Below are 18,724 nucleotides of genomic sequence, written 5' to 3'. Positions count from 1 at the left end.
CCTTTCACAAAACCATGTTGACTCTGTTTGATTGCATTAAGCTTTTCTAAATGTTCTGCTATTTCTTCCTTAATAATAGTCCCCTGCTATGCAGTAATCATCTCTCATTGCATTTGCAGGCAGGAACATCTGGGAAACAGCTGAGGGGGCCCATGACCTAGGTCCTTGACTCAAGCCCTGAAGAAACCTCAAAAGAAGAATCTGATGACACCCTCATTGAAAACCCGTCACAGCGCTCACCCACACCCTCCACCAGCGCAGAGGCACACACCTTGGTCGGACCTAGCTTTAGATTAGCCTCCGGGGTCACAATCTGATGAGCAGATCGCACTGTCTGATCCACAGCAGGTGGCGGCAGGTGCTTCCCGCATTTCCAATATTTGGAGGACTGCTGGAGACCAGAAAACTACTGAGTACGAGTCAGATGAGGAGCCTCTGGACTCGGTCATACTTCAGTTGCTGGAGTTGCAAAGGTAAGCTCGGGAACGTCAGGAAGGGATGTCTGCTGCACTCCTCAGATTGCAAGGCACGATGGAGTAGTCCGTCCACCTTCATTCTGAGGTAATAGCATGCCAATGTACCGAGGTCAACACTGGTAGGATGGCAGCCGCCATGGGGACCTTGGGCCAGGACATTGGTTCTACACTGCTGTGCAGGCTGAACCCCATCGCTGATGTCATAGTTGGCCTCCAACAGTGTCAACGTGAGAGGGGTGTGGGGCAGCTCGATCTCACTCCAGCTTCCCCTTCTCCTCAAGGAGTCAGCCAGGGACCCTCGAGCACCCATAGGGAGGAGGATCAGCAGGTGCACACCCTGGGACCATCCACCCAGGTGGCTCTGGAAGTGTCCGGTCCATCCGAATCCCCTCTTCCTGTGACCCCAGCAGCTCCAGTTCCATAGGCAGAGAAGGGTGCCACTACCACACAGCAGGATCCCAAAAGCAGGCCAGGGCCCTCCAGTTCTCAGCCCTCCAGAGGACACCCATCAAGGTCATCACAGACAGGGCGTAGCAGTCAGCAGGCTGCCTCCACCTCTGCTGCAGATGTTGGGGGAGCACCAAGACTTAGCAGCAAGGTTAGGAAAGTTAAGGAGATGTAGTTTGCAGCCTGGGCACGGGTGTTAATCAGCTGTACATAATGTTCATTATAGTAACTAACCTTCCAAGAGTGTCTCCTTGCCTATGGCTCCTTGTTCTGATGAGCAGTGTTCGTGTTACTCAGATGTGAAGCCTTGGTTCCTGCACAAGATAAAGGCAGGTGTCTCAGTCTAGGGCCTCTTCACTGTGATTTGTGCAACCTTCCCAGAACACTGATGGTGTGCCTTCACAGTCACTGGACACATCAGTCATGCCCGCACCTCAATGGGGTTTGTCATTGCTGCCAGAATGCCCTATGCTGGCGGCACAGTGTTCCATCATTCTCTCTGTGTGCTCTCAGCACCTGTCCTGTGACATGTGGTCCAAAAGAGTTCAGCTCAGGAAGGATGCTATCAGATCATGACAAGTTAAAGTTTCATGGCTGCATCTCCATGATATCACCCTATTTTCAGAGCGCAAGCGATCTTCCATCAGCCAGACAGGAGTCAGGCATTCACATAAGCTATGTGAGGATCTATGGAGTGTCCCTGCTGCATGTCATCATCATCCTCCTGGAATGTAGGGACTGTGGGCATCCGCTGCATCCCCATGACAAGAGCCTTATCACAGAGGGTTTATGCGCTGCCATCAGCCAGACAGGAGTCAAACGTTCACAGGCGCAATGTGAGGATCTATGGTGTCTCCTCACTGCATGTCATCATCATCCTCCACGAATCTAGCAGCGCTGAGAGCCTCCGGAGCATGCCTGCCTCATATGGACAACGTGATGGCCTCATCACTATCACCTTTGCCTTCGATGACCTCCTCACCCTTATCCTGGTCAACGTTCTCCTCATCGGAGGAGACGCGCATCTCCTCCAACTCCTCCTCAGCCAGCCCCTCTCCCCATTGCCGCACCAGTTGTAAAGGGAGCAGCAGGGGACGATGATGCATGGCACCCTCTGTGGGCTGTATTGCAGGGCTCCACCAGATCGGTCCAGGCACCAGTACCTCATTTTCAACATTCTGATTGTTTGCTCCACCAAAGTGCGAGTTGCAGCGTGAGCCTCGTTGTACCTTCTCTCTCTGCTGCACTCTGAGCTTGCCAAATAGACGTCATCAGCCACATCCTCTGTCCCCGAGGAGCCAACCCTGCAGCCTCTGTGGACCCTGAAATATGCCAGGGATCTAAGGGATCTGAGACCTTCTGATAATGTAGGAGTCGTGGACACTCTCTGGGAACCATGCGCAGACCTGTAGGATGCCTTTATGGTGGCTGCACACCAGCTGAACATTCAGTGAGTGGAAGCCCTTGCAGTTGATGTAGTTGACCTCTTGCTGCCACTGTTATGGTCACAGCTGGTGTCAATTGCTGCGCAAACCAAATCTCAGAGGGAAACCTGGCTAATGGGCCTTACCCTTTTTTTCGTATTCTGAAACCAAGAAGAAGACATACCGATCTCAGCAGTAAGAGGTCAAGTAGAACTTCTGGGGTTTTAAAAATTAAAAGTAAAAGTTTTATTAACAAGAATAAAAGAGAACTTAAGCACACAGGATTATAGTCTTACAAACATTACCCCCAAAAAAGACTCTCCACTTGGTCAGACACACAAGTAAACACCTTCCAGGCAACACTCCCTTATAGATGTTTAACTATAAAAACCCAGTAATATTACTCAATGCAAACTGCTGTAGCTTTAATAGATGCATGCCACATGACCTCTTAACTCTCTCCCACTCTGCTGTGGAATACAAACTTCATATAGACCACTTGTTGTAGCCCAAGACTTTTCTGGCTTGACAGGATGGCTGTTTCAGAGTATGACTTTTCTTCAGAGCTCTGAAGGGTCATATTGACTTGAAATATTAACTCTGTTTCTCTCTCCACAGATGCTGACAGACCTGCTGAGCTTTTCCAGCACATTTTTGTTTTTATAACTCATTTTCACCCTTATTTTACCACTAAATCACTTCTGTTACCTTCAGAATCAAATTTTTCAATGTCCATGTTATTAGTCCCCGAAAGACCTAGACTTTAATTCATCTAAAACTCGATCACAAGCACTTTTCTCCCCCCGCCACACTAAGTGATGCTCACCCAACTGATGCTCAGTTCTACAGCATACTTTATGTTCGAGGAGGACTCTGATGATCCAACATCAAAATTAAACAAGAATCCACAAACCGCAAGGCAAACAGAAGCCAAATATCGATCAGCAACGGCATTTAGGTGCAACAGATCCAAGCAAGAAACATCCAAATCAGAATTTAGGTTTCAGAATTCAGAAGCTACTTTGCTGTGAGGCAACTGCACTATCCTAAGCCTCTCAAATTGTAGTAATTAGTAATTATGGTTTTATTTAGTGTGTAATGTACCTTTAAGATTAATACTTGTTAAGGAAGATCACATGATCTGTGGTAACCAATAGAAGAGTAGGGGGGCTACCTCAGCAGTCAATGTAGGGATAGAATTCGAGTTGAAAGCACATGTGTAGTTGATGTTGAGTATATTGTAAATAAACTTAAAGTTTCCACCCAAGGAGTGTCTGCTAATCAACTCTATCATTAATAGTACAACTCAGCCACCCTTACAACAAACTGGCGATGAGGATAAAACAGGGTTGAATAGAAGAAATCAGCACTGTTCCTCACCCAGTGATTGTAAGTAGCAAGCTCCGTTAGAATTGAATAAGTTATACTCTCTCAAAATGCCACAATTTGCGAGAATAGATCCTTTTGAGCCAGCCACAGATGACTGGTCTCAATACATAGAACGCCTCACGTTCTTTTTTCAAGCGATCAAGATTACAGGGGAAGAGAAGAGGTGAGTGATCCTCTTGAGTACTTGTGGGAGCAAAACCTATGGTTTGATTCAAAGTTTGGTGGCATCCAGTGCCCCAGATTTGAAAATTTGAATGAATTGGTGGACCTCGTGAAGGGTCACTTACAACCCAAGCCCTCAGTCATGATGCAGAGGTTCAGGTTTAATTTGCAAAATAGAGCCCTGGATGAGACAATTGCATGTTATTGCAAATTTGAAGCAGCTAACGGATCATTGTGAGTTATGTATGACTCTGAATGACATGCTCAGATATCGTTTAGTGTGTGGTGGACACTATTCAGAAGAGAGTCTGGATTTCAAGAGGCGCTAGAGATAGCGCTGGCCATTGAAAGCACTGTAAGAAATTCACAAGTAATACAGGGTCCGCAAAATGGCGCAGTCCTCCACATCGGGCAGGAAACCTCAGACTAAAGTGGTGTGAAAGAGCAAGACTCTGCCGAGAAGCGGGGAACAGCCCCTGCTAGATGAAGGATAAAGAAAAATACCTTAGCAACAAAATCGAAGAATAATTTTAATAGAGGTCTTTTAGTGATTGGCAGTTTAAAAAAATCAGATGCCACTATTGTCATAGAAATGGACATATGAGGCACTGGAAGGAAAGATTCAAGCAGGCTTGTAATCAGAAGAAGAAACCCAATGAAATCTACAATGTACAAAAGCCTGAAACAACAAAGTCAGACATTTACTCATTGTTTAATCTGAAAGTTGGAAAGACAGAACCAATATTTGTCACAGTGAAAATAAATGGCAAACCTGTTACAATGGAAGTAAACATGGGAGTTTCCACTACAGTAATTGGGGAACATACCTTCAAATATCTGAATAACGGTGAACATCAATTAAGTTCAAAACATATACAGGTGAAGACATTCAAATAAAAGGCATATGCAGAGTAACTGTCCATTATGAAAGCCAATCGACAAAGCTACCCTTGCTGGTGGTAGCACGTGAAGGGCCAAGCCTCCTGGGGCGAAATTGGTTAAAGGAGATTAAGTTAGAATGGGCTGAAATTTTCCAGTTGAGAGCACGTGGGCTACCAGTGCTACTTAGAAAGTATGCCACCACTTTCAAGTATGAACTTGGCAAAAATTCTGGGCCTGCAAGCCAAGATTCACGTTGATATGGAAGCAACCCCTCGCTCCATGAAGGCGAGACTGGTGCCATATGCCCTGTGAGAAAAAGTTGACACTGAACTAGACAGACTAGAGAAACTGGGTGTTATACAAAGAGATAAAAACAAAAAACTACTGCGGATGCTGGAAATCCAAAACAAAAACAGAATTACCTGGAAAAACTCAGCAGGTCTGGCAGCATCGGTGGAGAAGAAAAGAATTGACGTTTCGAGTCCTCATGACCCTTCGGCAGAACTGAGTAAAGTTAGGAGAGGGGTGAAATATAAGCTGGTTTAAGGTTGGGGGGGTGGTGGTGGGGTGGGGGGAGAGAAGTTGGGGGGGTGGTGGTTGTAGGGACAAGCAAACAGTGATAGCAGCAGATAATCAAAAGATGTCACAGACAAAAGGAACAAAGGGGTGTTAAAGGTGGTGATATTATCTAAGAAAATGTGCTAATTAAGAATGGATGGCAGGACACTCAAGGTACTTCCACCCCACCCCCACTAGAGCTGTACCTTGAGTATTTAAGGAAGAGAGGGACAAATGACAAAGATATGGTTCCACCAGTGGCCATGACTGGGTCTGTGTTTCCTGTTGAGGATACTCAACCCAGGACAAATATGTCTGATGGTCTTGTAAGAGGTCAGGATCCAGAACTGCAAGTGCCCTCCGAAGCACCTGATGTTCAGGCAACTCCGGAAAAGGAGGTTCCTGATAAAGAATCTGAAGTTGTGGAGCTGCGACGTTCCACATGTACCAGGAAACCTGCTGAAAGACTGAATGTGTACATATATATACAGCTGAGTTAAAGGGAGAGGAATGTAGTAATTATGTTTTATTTAGTGTGTAATGTACCTTTAAGAATAATACTTGCTAGGCAAGATCACGTGATCTGTAGTACCCAATAGGAGAGTAGCACGGGCAACCTCAGCTGTCAGTGTAGAGATAGAGTTGGATTTGAAAGCATGTTTAGTTGCTGCTGAGTATATTATATATAAACGTTTCCACCAAGACGTGCCTGCAGATCAAGTCTATCATTAATACTAGTAACTCAGCCACCCTTACAACACAAATACAACAACGTGTCAGCACAGCAAACCATATTATTTTAAAGAGAAGATAAATTACAAGAGAATCTCTGTCCCAATGAGGATTATAAAGAGCAATATACGCAGAAGCAAAGTTAAAGATAAATCAAAAGCCTAAAGGAATACTGGTCCCAGTTGAATGAAATAAAGCAGCTTATTGCAATTGAAAAACAGGCAAGCACTCAACAAGAACAAAAGATCAAGTTAAGTTCATAAAGGAAGTATCTGTCAGAAGGATAACTAAAAGGGGGTAAATGGAAGAGACGAAGAAAGAAAAGGTACGCATGTAAATATAAAGGAAACATTGGGGAAGGGGTGGGGATAAGTGAAAAGAGAAAGATCTGAAGAAGAACTCAAGAGAAAAGCAAAAGGAAGATGGATAAAATGAGCTAAGTGCTGTAGGATATTTGCCAATCAAAAGGTTGTGTTTAATAGATTGAGTAGTAATTGCAAAAACTGCTGATTGATCAACAAGCTTGAAGAAAGGGTCCTGGCTTTAGAAAAAAATTACAAGGAGGAGGGCATTACTTTTGGTGACCAGACAGCGTTAGACATGATAAGTGAGTTGCAACATTTGATTAAACAACCCAGTTTATCGCTAGAACTTGACAGCAAAGCATCAGTAATTTAAACAAGAGACCAGGATCATAAAGAGCAGGGGCTCTACATTTCAGAATCATGTGCTGATAAAAGCTAAGGAGATATGAAGAATGGGATGATTAAACTATCACAGAGGAGTTACAGCACAGGAGACCATTCAGCCCATCTAGCCCCTGCTGGCACTCTGCTTGCAATTTAGCAAGTCCAACCCCATGGGGACTTCCCCATGGCCTTCCATTTTATTCCCTTCAGGTGCTTATCCAATCCCTTTGAAAGCCACATCTAAATCTGCCTCCACCAAACTCTCAGGCAGATTCTAGTTCCTAACTTTGGGGTTAGTAAAAATGTTTTTCCTCATACCGCCTTTGGTTCTTTAGTCAATGGATTTAAATCTGTATCCTCTTGTTCTCAACCCTTCTGCCAATGGGGAACAGTTTCTCTCTATCTACTCTGCCTGGACATCCTGTGATTTTAAACAGCTCTATCAAATCTCCTCCCGATCTTCTCTGAGAACAACCCCAGTCTCTCCATTCAATCCATGTAACTGAAGTTTCTCACTCCTGGAATCAAATCAGACACCTTTTCTGCATCCTCTCTAATGCCTTCATATCCTTCCTAAGATGTCGTGCGCTGAATCAGACACAATACTCCAGTTGTGGCCGAAACAGGTTTTTATGAAGGTTCATCATAACTTTCCAGCTTCTACTTATAAAGCCCAGGATCCTGTATGCCTATTTAACCATCCTGAATTGGAACAATATCGCCGTTCCTTCACTGTCAAAATCCCCAGAACTCCCTTCCTAACAGCACTGTTGGTGTATAAGAAGGCAGCTCACCACCACCTGCTCAAGGGTAATTAGGGATGTTAAATAAATGCTGGCCCATTTACCGACGCCCACATCCTGTGAATGACTGAAAAAAAACACTTTCTCAACCATCCTTGTAACGTTAAATGATTTGTACACATAAATCCCAGGTTTCTCTATTTTGTTACGGAATTGTATCCTGTAGTTTATTTTGCTTCTCCTTGTTCTTCCAACCAAAATGTATTAATTTACAGCTCTCTGCACTAATTTTCATCTGCCACGCATCCGTCCATTCCTCCAGCCTGTCTATGTTCTCCAGATGTCTATTACCATACTCCTCAGAGATAATTCCAATCTTTGTGTACTGTACACCTAAATCCAAGTCATTAAAGTATTTCAAGAAAAACTGTGATCCTATTCCCGACTCCTGGGGAACCCACTCTATACCTTCCACCTGCCTGAAAAACAACCATTCACCACTACTCTGATTCCCGTCACTCACTTAACTTTGCTTCCATGCTGCCACTCCCGTTTTAGTCCATGGGTTTCAACATTGCTGACAAATTTATTTTGTGGTACATAATCAAAAGACTTTGTCATACATATCAAATTTGTAACATTTCTGGGTTTCGGAACTGTCTCTTTAATATAGGGTAAAATGGAGAAATGAAGGTGGATCAAGTGGCCTGTTCTGAATTCTGCCTAACAATCGTTATGGCACAGCCGATGGTAAATGCTGAGCTGCTCAAATCCCAGAGGGAAACTTGAAACAAGTGCCACAACTGTTTTGCAATTTGTGTAGACTTCGAGATGCATGCCTTGAACTCAGTAGTAATAAGACCACCGAGTATTATAGGTTTCTTACAAAACTAAATTAAACCTTAATTAATGGAAGAAATGATTTTCAGTACATACGTAGATCTACAAATTACTACTATGATAATTTCTAAATCCCCTAATTAATCTAACTCTCAGTTACACTTTCATTACGGCAACAGGAAGACTCATATAGATTTTAAAACACCCAGGAAAAGTAACAAACAATACTCTGAAACAGTCGAATTCAAAGTGAGTTTTCTTAACTTCAGTTCTTTATAGACAGCAGCTTGAGGCGTAGATGCTGAGGGCTTTATCAAACTTGGCTTAGATCTTAGAATGCCTCCCTTGCACACAGCCATCTCTCCTTTATCCATATTTTCCTCTTTGAATGCAAATTCCCTTTGTTTCACCATGTCTTTGGACTTTACCTCTCTAATAATAAAAATCTCTCATTGTATCAATTTTACCAGTAATATTTGGGAAAAATTAACACACTGCTTCTTAACTTCCCCTGGCTAGGTGGAATATTTCACCCCTCCTTTGAATTCAAGCTAGTCTGGTTTATTAAAAAAATGCAAATGTTCCCTTTCGACCTATGTTTACCAACTTAAAATTTCAAACCTAGCTTATCTTCCGTTACATCAAAGCCTTCAGACCAGCTGCCTTTAATTCAATTATGTCACACACACACACTCTCACACATAGACATAGACTTCACTATTACTCTACTTTACAATAAATTCCAATAACATTATGAAAATTATTATATCTCCCTGACACAATGAGCTCAATGACTTGGTTGTTAAAGGTTAAAAAGGGGCCCAGGTTTCTTTACTGGGTGGAAGGGGCAAGATATTCACAGCCTTAAACAATGACCAGAGCAGCTCTGTTTGTCTCCAAGTCCCAAGGAGGTATAAGGAATGTTAGATTTTCTACATGGTTATACTTTAAACAGTCTATTTAATTCCATGATAGAATGGAATTGGGAGTCCAGAGAATAGCCTACCAGAATACAAGGGCCATGTGATTCACATCACTATGGAGATGGGCTTTGAGAGGGGAAGGGTACATATGAAGCCATTGTGGGATTAGGTTGCAGGTTTTCCAAAAAATATTATAGAACTTCAGACAGGGTCAGTCTGCAAGAATTGTTCACCACTCAGGATATGGGTGGGAGCAGGCACTTGGATTGAAAAGTCCAAGTGAGGGTTTAAATGAAACTGGAAGATTCACCTAGCTTTGGCTAGAGGGAGGAATCTCCATTATGTCCCTCATTGTGAAAGTCAGTTTGGGAACTAGAAGTGTTTTATTATTCATTCACGGGATGTGGGCTTTGCAGGCTGGGCCAGCATTTATTGCCCATCCCTAGTTGCCCTTGAGAAGGTGGTGATGAGCTGCCTTCTTGAACTGCTGCAATTCATATGGTGTAGGTACACCCACAGTGCTGTTAGGAAGGGAGTTCCAGGATTTTGACCTAGTGACAGTGAAGGAACGGCAATATATTTCCAAGTCAGGATGATGAGTGACTTGGAGGAGAATTTCCAGGTGGTGGTGTTCCCATCTATCTGCTGCCCTTGTCCTTATGGACGGCAGTGGTCGTGGGTTTGGAAGGTGCTGTCATAGGACCCTTGGTGAATTCAAGCAGTGCATCTTGTAGATGGTACACACTGCTGCTACTGTGCATTGGTGGTGGAGGGAGTGAACGTTTGTGGATGTGGTGCCAATCGAGCAGGCTGCTTTGTCCTGGACAGTGTCAAGTTTCTTGAGTATTGTGGGAGCTGCACTCATTCAGGCAAGTGGAGAGTATTTCATCTCAACTCCTACTTGTGCCTTGTAGATGGTGGGCAGGCTTTGGGGAGTCAGGAAGTGGGTTACACGTTGCATGATTCCTAGCCTCTGACCTGCTCTTATAACAGTATTTAAATGGCTAGTCTAGTTCAGTTTCTGGCCAATGGTAACCCCCAGGATGTTGCTAATGTGGGATTCAGTGATGATGATGCCATTGAATGTCATGGGGAAATGGTTAGATTCTCTCTTGTTGGAGATGGTCATTGCCTGGTACTTGTGTGGCATGAATGTTACTTGCCACTTGTCAGCCCAAGCCTGGATATTGTCCAGGTCTTGCTGCATTTGGACATGGATTGCTTCAGTATCTGAGGAGTCATGAATGGTGCTAAACATTGTGCAATCATCAGAAAACATCCCCACGAACTGTTTGTGGATGTGTTCTGGGCCCTCTCCTAACATCACTGCTTTAGGGTCTTCAGTCCCAACAGTAGCCATGGGTGGTGCTGCAGGGACTAAAGAGCTGCTGGCCCTCCAACTGGGGGCAGTTAACTGCCTGATTGACACCTAATCCCATCAGGACTCCTGGAAAAAGGGAAGCGGGGTTGCCATCAGCTTTTCAGCCGGTGGATGGGGACATTTTCATGGCCATTAAATTCAGCGCAAAACAAATGTGAATGGGGGACTTATGTCACTTACAAGTCCTCTGTACTAAATTACTCGGTGATAAGCTTGCTCTGTTCAAGATTCTTCTTCAACTGCTGCAATTTAAGCAATTCTTGCAATGCGTGGCCTGCCTTTGGAGGAGTGACATGGATTGGCAATTCATCCAAATTATTACAAGGGGGCCTAAAGCCCAATTTTGGATGAGCCTCAGGCTTCCCACTGGGATAAGTATTGTCCACATGCTGTTGGGTATGCAACCACAAATAGGGGTCAAAGTTGGTGATGGCGTATGTTATGCAACCATGTTTTATATCAAAAATGATTTTATTGAGTGGGTTGAAACCACAGGATAAATTTTTAAAAAGGCTGTCCACAGCTTTTTTAAGTGACCTAAACAGAAGTTCTAAAAATGGCCAAACATTTACATAGTTTTGTAATTTTCAGGATGAAGTTATCAGAAAGGGGCCATGCTGCCTAGAAGTAGCACACCAGGACAATCAGTTTAAACAAGAGTGAATGGCTCATCCATGAACAACTCTCAGATACCCAGGTATAATGTGTTTATTCTGGTGACTGTAGACCAAGTTGTTAAACTCAATCACTTTGGACAATGGCTCCTGGCTGAGGAAAGGGTCCGCCGCCCATTTAATCTAATCACCGTAAACAATGGTCCTGAACTTAAGGTTCCCCAGCCTGCTATGCTGATATTTAGTAACTGGCTAGTTTGTGAATGGAAATCATGTGATAGCAAGCTAACCCTTTGTGTTAAAAAGACACTGCTTTTCACTGGGTAATAATGGGTAGAGAACTTATGATCCCTCTCTCTCTCTCCAGCCATCCTGCAAGTGAGTGCCCTGCCCAGCTGAACAGCATAGGCAGTGTCCTCAATGTAAACCAAACAGCTGCTGACTTCGGATGAAAAGACAGAGATCATTCATCAAGACTTTAATTTGTTGCAGTGAAGAATCCTTCAAAAGAAAATCATTGAACATGGGCTGAAACTATCCAAAGTATCAAATTACAAGACTTGTATATGGTTGACTTTCTTTTGGACACTCAAACAATTTAACCTACACACCATCCTTGTAACCTACTTCTGTGTGTACGTGAGTCTGTTGATATAAGTCTGTTGAATATATCTGCAAGTGTGTGGAGCATTTTTAAATTACTTTTATCTATCAGTTGTTAAGGAAAAACAATATTTCCTTTTGTTTACTTACAAGAAAACCTGTCAATGTGTGCCTTTTACAGTCACAGCACTTTAACAATTAAATACTCACTAAATTGACAAGCAAATTATTTTTAAAACATCTGGTATCATCAATGAGCGGTGGAAAGAGAGAGGAGCCATTCTAGCACATCTACCTTGCCAAAACTGTTAATAATTAGGATGTAAAATACCAGATGCTGACAATTTGCAATGAAAAAGGTCACATCTCAGAAGGAGGAGTAAATAGAAAAGCAGCGTGGACAGCTTGGACTGAGTCACAGAAGGCATGGGGAGATTGTAGTCATAGTTATTCTGAGATGTGTCATTCTACCTTAGACGGGGACATGGCTCATAGGCAGACCATAGGCATACTCTGGTATCTGCTTAACCTTTGTTTATTAGTACTACATCTAAATAGGTTGCAGAGTAGGCACGTTGCTCCTAAACATGGTGTTCCAACCTCTCTCTCTCTCTCGTCTAACACTAATGTCAGTGGTACATCATCATCATCTATGTCATACATTAGTATTTCCCATCTGTTAACCTTTTATACTTTAGTGGAGGTGTAGTATATAATCCTAATTTTTAACAACAACACGACACTATGTTTTTAACAATTTACATTGCTTTTCTGTGACTCCCCTTTTACAAGTACAAATTCTACCCAACACCTACTCTTCCTCTCCCCAAGTCACAGCCCTGGGGGATTCAATCTCCCACAGTATTCTCAGCCCTTAGGGAAGACATCTTTGAGACATGAGGCTTTCTTCTGCATCTGGTAGGACATCACCTGCAGAACAGGACAACACTTCAGCAGCATAGCTATCAGCATTGCTGGGAAGCAGAGTGTAGGTTGCAGGATGACTGAACTGCAAGGACAACAAAGACTTTTCAATGAAAGATTGATCCAAAAAAGACTGAAGAGAATCAACCTTTGGACCCTTTGGGACTAGAAGAGAAGAACTCAGGACACTCTGAGGAATTTGTTGCTTCCTCAATGGACTATGGGAAAGAGCCTCAGAAGAGGAATGATCTTTAACTCCAGGAAAGATTGTCACAGCTGTATCGAAGATTGAAAAAGCATTGAAGATCTGATATTTCAATGAGCTTCGATGATGAAGAATAAAGAAACCAACTTCCTATCAGACTGGCAAGAAAGGAAGAAATGATTTCCCAGTGATATTTCAAGAAGTCCATCTACTTTCTGTAGGCAATCATAAAGGAGCCACAATTCTCTCCACATGAGGTTGCTCCTCCGTGGGCAATGGGAAGAATTGCTGAGAATATAGAAGTAAGGCAGCCTCATCTTCTTTAATGCGAGGAATATCCTGTAGACAATCAACTCGGGGACAAGATTGCTGTACAGGTTTCTGCAGCTTAGAAGTGCTAAAGATTCTGCCAGAGCTTCTGTGCTGACATCCAGTTCTGGAGGAAAGATGACTTTCAGTTGGGACTGAAGAATGAGTGCCAATTGACTTTCACTTGGGAATGTACCAGCTCTAGAGCAGTATGATCCTCTATGGACTCTGTCCTGGATTCAGACAAGGCTTCTTCTCTGGAAGAATCTTCATGGACATCACGAGGTAAGGTAGGCAATACAGTGTAACTAAGATCTGAATGCTGCTCAGCTATTAGAAACACAGCTGATTCTTCTAAAAAGACAACAGAGACGTCATAAGGTGCATCCATCAACAGAATAGACAAATCATTCTTTAGGACCTCAGACTCCAAGCGATTATTCAGTACGGAAAGGGATTTTTCCTTGTCACTCTCTTGCAAGAGCCAATTCAGATACAGCAGGGATGGAGATAATCACCATCTGCTGCAGTGCCTTCTCATCTGCCACCCCTAGCCTTACTTCATAAAGATCCAAGAGATTCAATCTCTGCCCTGGATCTAGTGGATGGTGTCTCTGTGAAAGCAAGCAACTTACTGTTGAGTGTATAAATGTTTTCTGCTTCTGAAGGCTGAATTCCCACTGCTTCTAAAAAGGTTAAACATTGTTGCATCAAAGACAGACTCATTCAAATGACAAGCACCATCTGGATTTTCTAGGATTTCTGGAAGTATGCCAGCATCGCCACTCAATAAATATGTAGGTTGATTGTGAAGAACAGAAAGAATCAATGATCTGTTGCCCCTTGTAGCTAAAAGGAGCAATAATCATGCTTTTGATTGGAAGATCTATGCCACCTGGACCTTGTAATGATGTCTGATGGATGAAGGGTCATTGGCTAAAGCCATTTGTGGTCATCTGCTAATATGTTAACAGCAGAACCAGTTTTAAAAGTGGTATTGAAGCCTTCAGCTTGGACTGTAACTGACCAACAGTCTGGATTAAGATTTCTTCTCCGCCGATGCTGCCAGACCTGCTGAGTTTTTCCAGGTAATTCTGTTTTTGTTTTGGATTTCCAGCATCCGCAGTAGCTTTTAGCTTTTTGTTTTTATCTCTGGATTAAGATCATCTACTTCCCCAAGGAGCTCTGTAATTTTGTCTTTTTCTAGACTGTTCATTTCTTGGAGGGAATGTATTTCATAAATACTTTCTAGACTACGACTTCAATTAAAATTTCTGGATTTGTAGAAACGCTTGAAATGTCCAGTTTTGCCACACTGGAAGCATCGTGCGCCCCTGCTGTGAAGTCCTGCTGTCTATGTTGGGTTTTCATGCCTGTCACCAATACATCGTCAACATAGACTACAACCTGGGGCAGTCCCTGCAGTAGACTTTCCATTGTTCTCTGAAAGATGGCATAAGCTGGAGGAGACAACGAAAGGCAGATGTGTATATTGGCATAACCTTTTGAGTATTAATTGTGACAAATTTCCGGGAGGCATTATCCAATTCTAGTTGTTGATATGCATAACTCATGTCAAGCTTTGTGTACGTTGTCCCTCCTGCCAGCTTGGCATACAGCGTTCAATTTTTGGAATGAGGTGCTTGTCCATCTTCAATACTTTGGTAACTGTCAGTTTGTAGTCCCCACAAATTCGGATGCTTTGGTCGGGTTTAAGGGTGGGGACTATGGGTGCAGCCCATTCTGAGGACTGAACAGTTTGTATAATGCCCAGTTTTTCTAGTCTGTTCAGTTCAATGTCGACGTTTTCTTGCAGGGCATATGGCACAGGTCTCGCCTTCATGAAGCGAAGGGTTGCTTTTGGATCCACATAAATCTTGGCCTACAGGCCCTGGATTTTCCCCAGTTCATCCTTGAAGATGGTGTCTTACTTTCTAAGTAGCCTTTGTAGCCCATTTGCTCTCAACTGGAAAATTTCAGACCATTCTAACTTAGGGCAAAAATTTGCCCCCCCCCCCCCCCCCCCGCCCCCATTGGGGGGTGAAGGTGCGGGAGTGGGCAGCCCTCTGATAAGCGCCCCCAATCGGGGGCCCACCGCCATTTTTCATGGGTGGGCCAATTAAGGCCCGCCCAGCGTGACATCCGCACAGAGGCACTGTACGCTCCCTGTGCAGGCAGGGGAGGGGGGCGGGGGGGGGGAATGGCAAATGCACACGAAGGAGCACTCCGATCTCCCTGAGACTAAGTGCTGCCTCAGGGAGATCGGTTTCCAAAGGGAAAAAGTTATTCTTTCAAAAATTTCATTTACCATCCATGTCCCATCATGTGACAATGTCACATGAGTTGGGACATGGACATAACTTTAAGTAAAAGTTAATCTTAATTTTTTAATTCAGTCATGAAACCTCATCCCGCCCATGGATGAGGTTTCATGCTTTTTCAAGTGGCTGCCAGCGCTCCCGACCTGCCCACTAACCTTAAGGTTGGACGGGCAGGTCCATTAATTGCTTTAATTGCTTTTTGAATGGCCTCAATAGGCTGTTGACAGGTCGGTGGGCGAACAGCTGACTTGGCTGCACCCCCGTCGGCCTGAAAATGCAAATGATGCGGGATAACGTCGGGAATTCCGCCCAATGTCATTCCGCATCATTTTACGTGTCGGCGAGCGGGCCCTGTCCCCGCTCACTGACAGGAAAATTCTTGCCTTAATCTCCTTTAACCAATTTTGCCCCAGGGCACTTGGCGCTTCACCAGCTACCACCATCACGGGTAGCTGCGCTGGTTGGCTTCCATAATGGACAGTTACTCTGCTTATGTCTTTTACTTGAATGCCTTCACCCATATATGTTTTTAGCTTGGCAGCTGTTCGTTCAAAAATTAATTGATGTTCACCATAATTCAAATCTCTGAAGGTATGTTCCCCAGTTACAGTTGTGGAAGCTCCTGTGTCCACTTTCATCCTAACAGGTTTGCCATTTACTTTCACTGTGATAAATATTGGTTCTGACTTTCCAGCTTTCAGGTTAAATAACGAGTAAATGCCTGAATTTGTTGTTTCAGGCTCTTCATTGGAGATTCATCTTTTGTTTACATGCCTGCTTGAATCTTTCCTTGCACTGCCTCATCGTATGTCCATTTTGATGACAATAGTAGCATTTGATTTTTTTAAACTGCCAATCGCCGAAAGACTGATTGTTTTGACATCTATTAAAATTATTTTTCGATCTCACTGCTAAGTTATTTTTCTTTATTCTTCAGCTAGCGGGGGCGGTTTCCCGCTTCTCAGCAGAGTCTCGCTTTATCGTGCCACTTTCGCTTGACGTTTCCCACCCTATGTGGAGGACGGCGCCATTTTGAACACTGTGTATTGCTTGTGAATCTCTTAAAGCGCTGCCCATGGCCAACATTATCTCTAGCACCTTCCTGAAATCCAGATTCACTTTGGACAACAATCTTTTCTGAATAGTGTCTTCTTTCACACCACACACTAAACGATCTCTGAGCATGTCGTTCAGAGTCCTACGGAACTCACAATGTTCTGTTAGCTGCTTCAAATCTGCCACGTAGCATGCAATTGCCTCACTCGGGGCTCTATTTCATTCATTAAATCTGAACCTCTGCATCATGACTGAGGGCTTGGGTTGAAAATGACCCTTCACGAGGTCCACCAATTCATCGAAAGTTTTCAAATCTGGGGCACTGGATGCCATCAAACTTCAAATCAAACCATAGGTTTTGCTCCCACAAGTACTCAACAGGATTGCACACCTCTTCTCTTCCCCCATTATGTCGTTTGCTTGAAAAAGAACGTGGGGCATTCTTTGCATTGAGCCCAATCATCTGCGGCTGGTTCAAACTGGTCAATTCTCCCAAATTGTGGCATTTTGAGAGAGAATAACTTCTCTATTATAATGGAGCTTGCTACTTACAATCAGCAAGGTACAGATTGTTAGATATGAGTTCTGATTGATAGAGACTGTCAGCAGGTGAGTAATGGGATGAGGTCAATTGAGAAGTTTCTGAGGCTAGTGTTGCAGTTGGTAGGATATGGTATTTGAAGGTGCACTCATTGACATTGACCACTCATTTGAGGGCATTGAACTGCTTATGGCACAATCTCCAAGTCTTCAGGATTTTACTCCTGGCATTTAATTCTATAGCTATGTGCTTTTGAGTGTGTATCTGCAGGCCTTCTGAACCCACATGGATACAGGGCATTTCCCCTATTTTCTAACTCCTGAAAAAGGCCTCCAGTGCAGCTTCTGAAAATCTTGAAGCCCAGTCTATCTCAGTGCTGTGCCATTCATTAATCTTTCACAGGTCAGATTCTCTTCTTGTACCACTGCAACACTTATTCCAGCCATAATGCACCTCCCCTTCAAGTGGCACAGGCTAGCTTCAATTCATGCTAGCCACTCACGATACTGGCCCTCTGCTCAGATGTTCAGCTAATCAACAGCAAGGTTAATGCTGACGGGATGTTGAAATCATTTAAATCAACAGGCAGCAATCAGCTGACTGTGTTGCAGTCAATGCATTTTTTAAGGATTAACAAATTTAGCCCTCTGTGTGGCTCAATTAGGATTATTCATCCTGATTGGTTCAGGAGACAAGTTGTTATTTACCCTGTTCACATATATCCCCGATCCCCTGTAGAAAGCATCATGTTGATACAGATCTCTTCTTATAGTTTCTGTGCAGAAGGCCACTTGAAATATGTAGGCAGATGTAGCTCTGCCTGAAGTTAATTGTATTAATTCTAACCAGGCAATATGTTGTGGTTACACTATATATATGATATATATGATTCCAATAGTTCGAAAAGTATCAAGATCTGCAATTTCAGGGGCACATGGAATATTTCTGCAGCAGACGGATAGCCTACTATTGTTTGAGCTTCCAAGAGTTGGGTGAGTTCACTGCAAGTTATAATAAATTGAAATTTATACAATTTTAAAATAAATGAGGGTAATCACTCAAACAGGTCTGTGAGAATTGTTGGGCTAAGAATTATTGGCGGTATTTGTGAATAAAGCAAGCTGTCAAACTTTGAACAACAGCTTGCCTTTATATAGTCTTTTAACATCCATAGGCATTTAGAGTAAGATAATCAGACAAAATTTGACACAGATCCTCAAAGAGACACAAGGACAGGTAACTAAATGCTTAGTCAATAAGGTAAGTTTTACGGTTTGCCTTAAAGGAAGACAGGGGCATATAGGGCAGAAATTTCATTGCTTAGGACCTAGGCATGAGCCAGAATTTTTTGCTCGGCGTGCGCCCGACATACTCAAACACAAAATGACGCGCAATGACGTTGGGCGAGTGTCCTGACGTCATCACGCACTTGTGCGATATTTCAGTCGGCAGGCACGCGTGGGAGTCGGCAACTAACTGATTGGAATTTTTTGCTGCCCGTCCAA

This window comes from Cetorhinus maximus, chromosome 1 (assembly GCF_964194155.1).
Source record: "Cetorhinus maximus chromosome 1, sCetMax3.hap1.1, whole genome shotgun sequence".
In the NCBI taxonomy this organism is placed as follows: Eukaryota; Metazoa; Chordata; class Chondrichthyes; order Lamniformes; family Cetorhinidae; genus Cetorhinus; species Cetorhinus maximus.
This window is presented reverse-complemented; position numbering follows the sequence as displayed.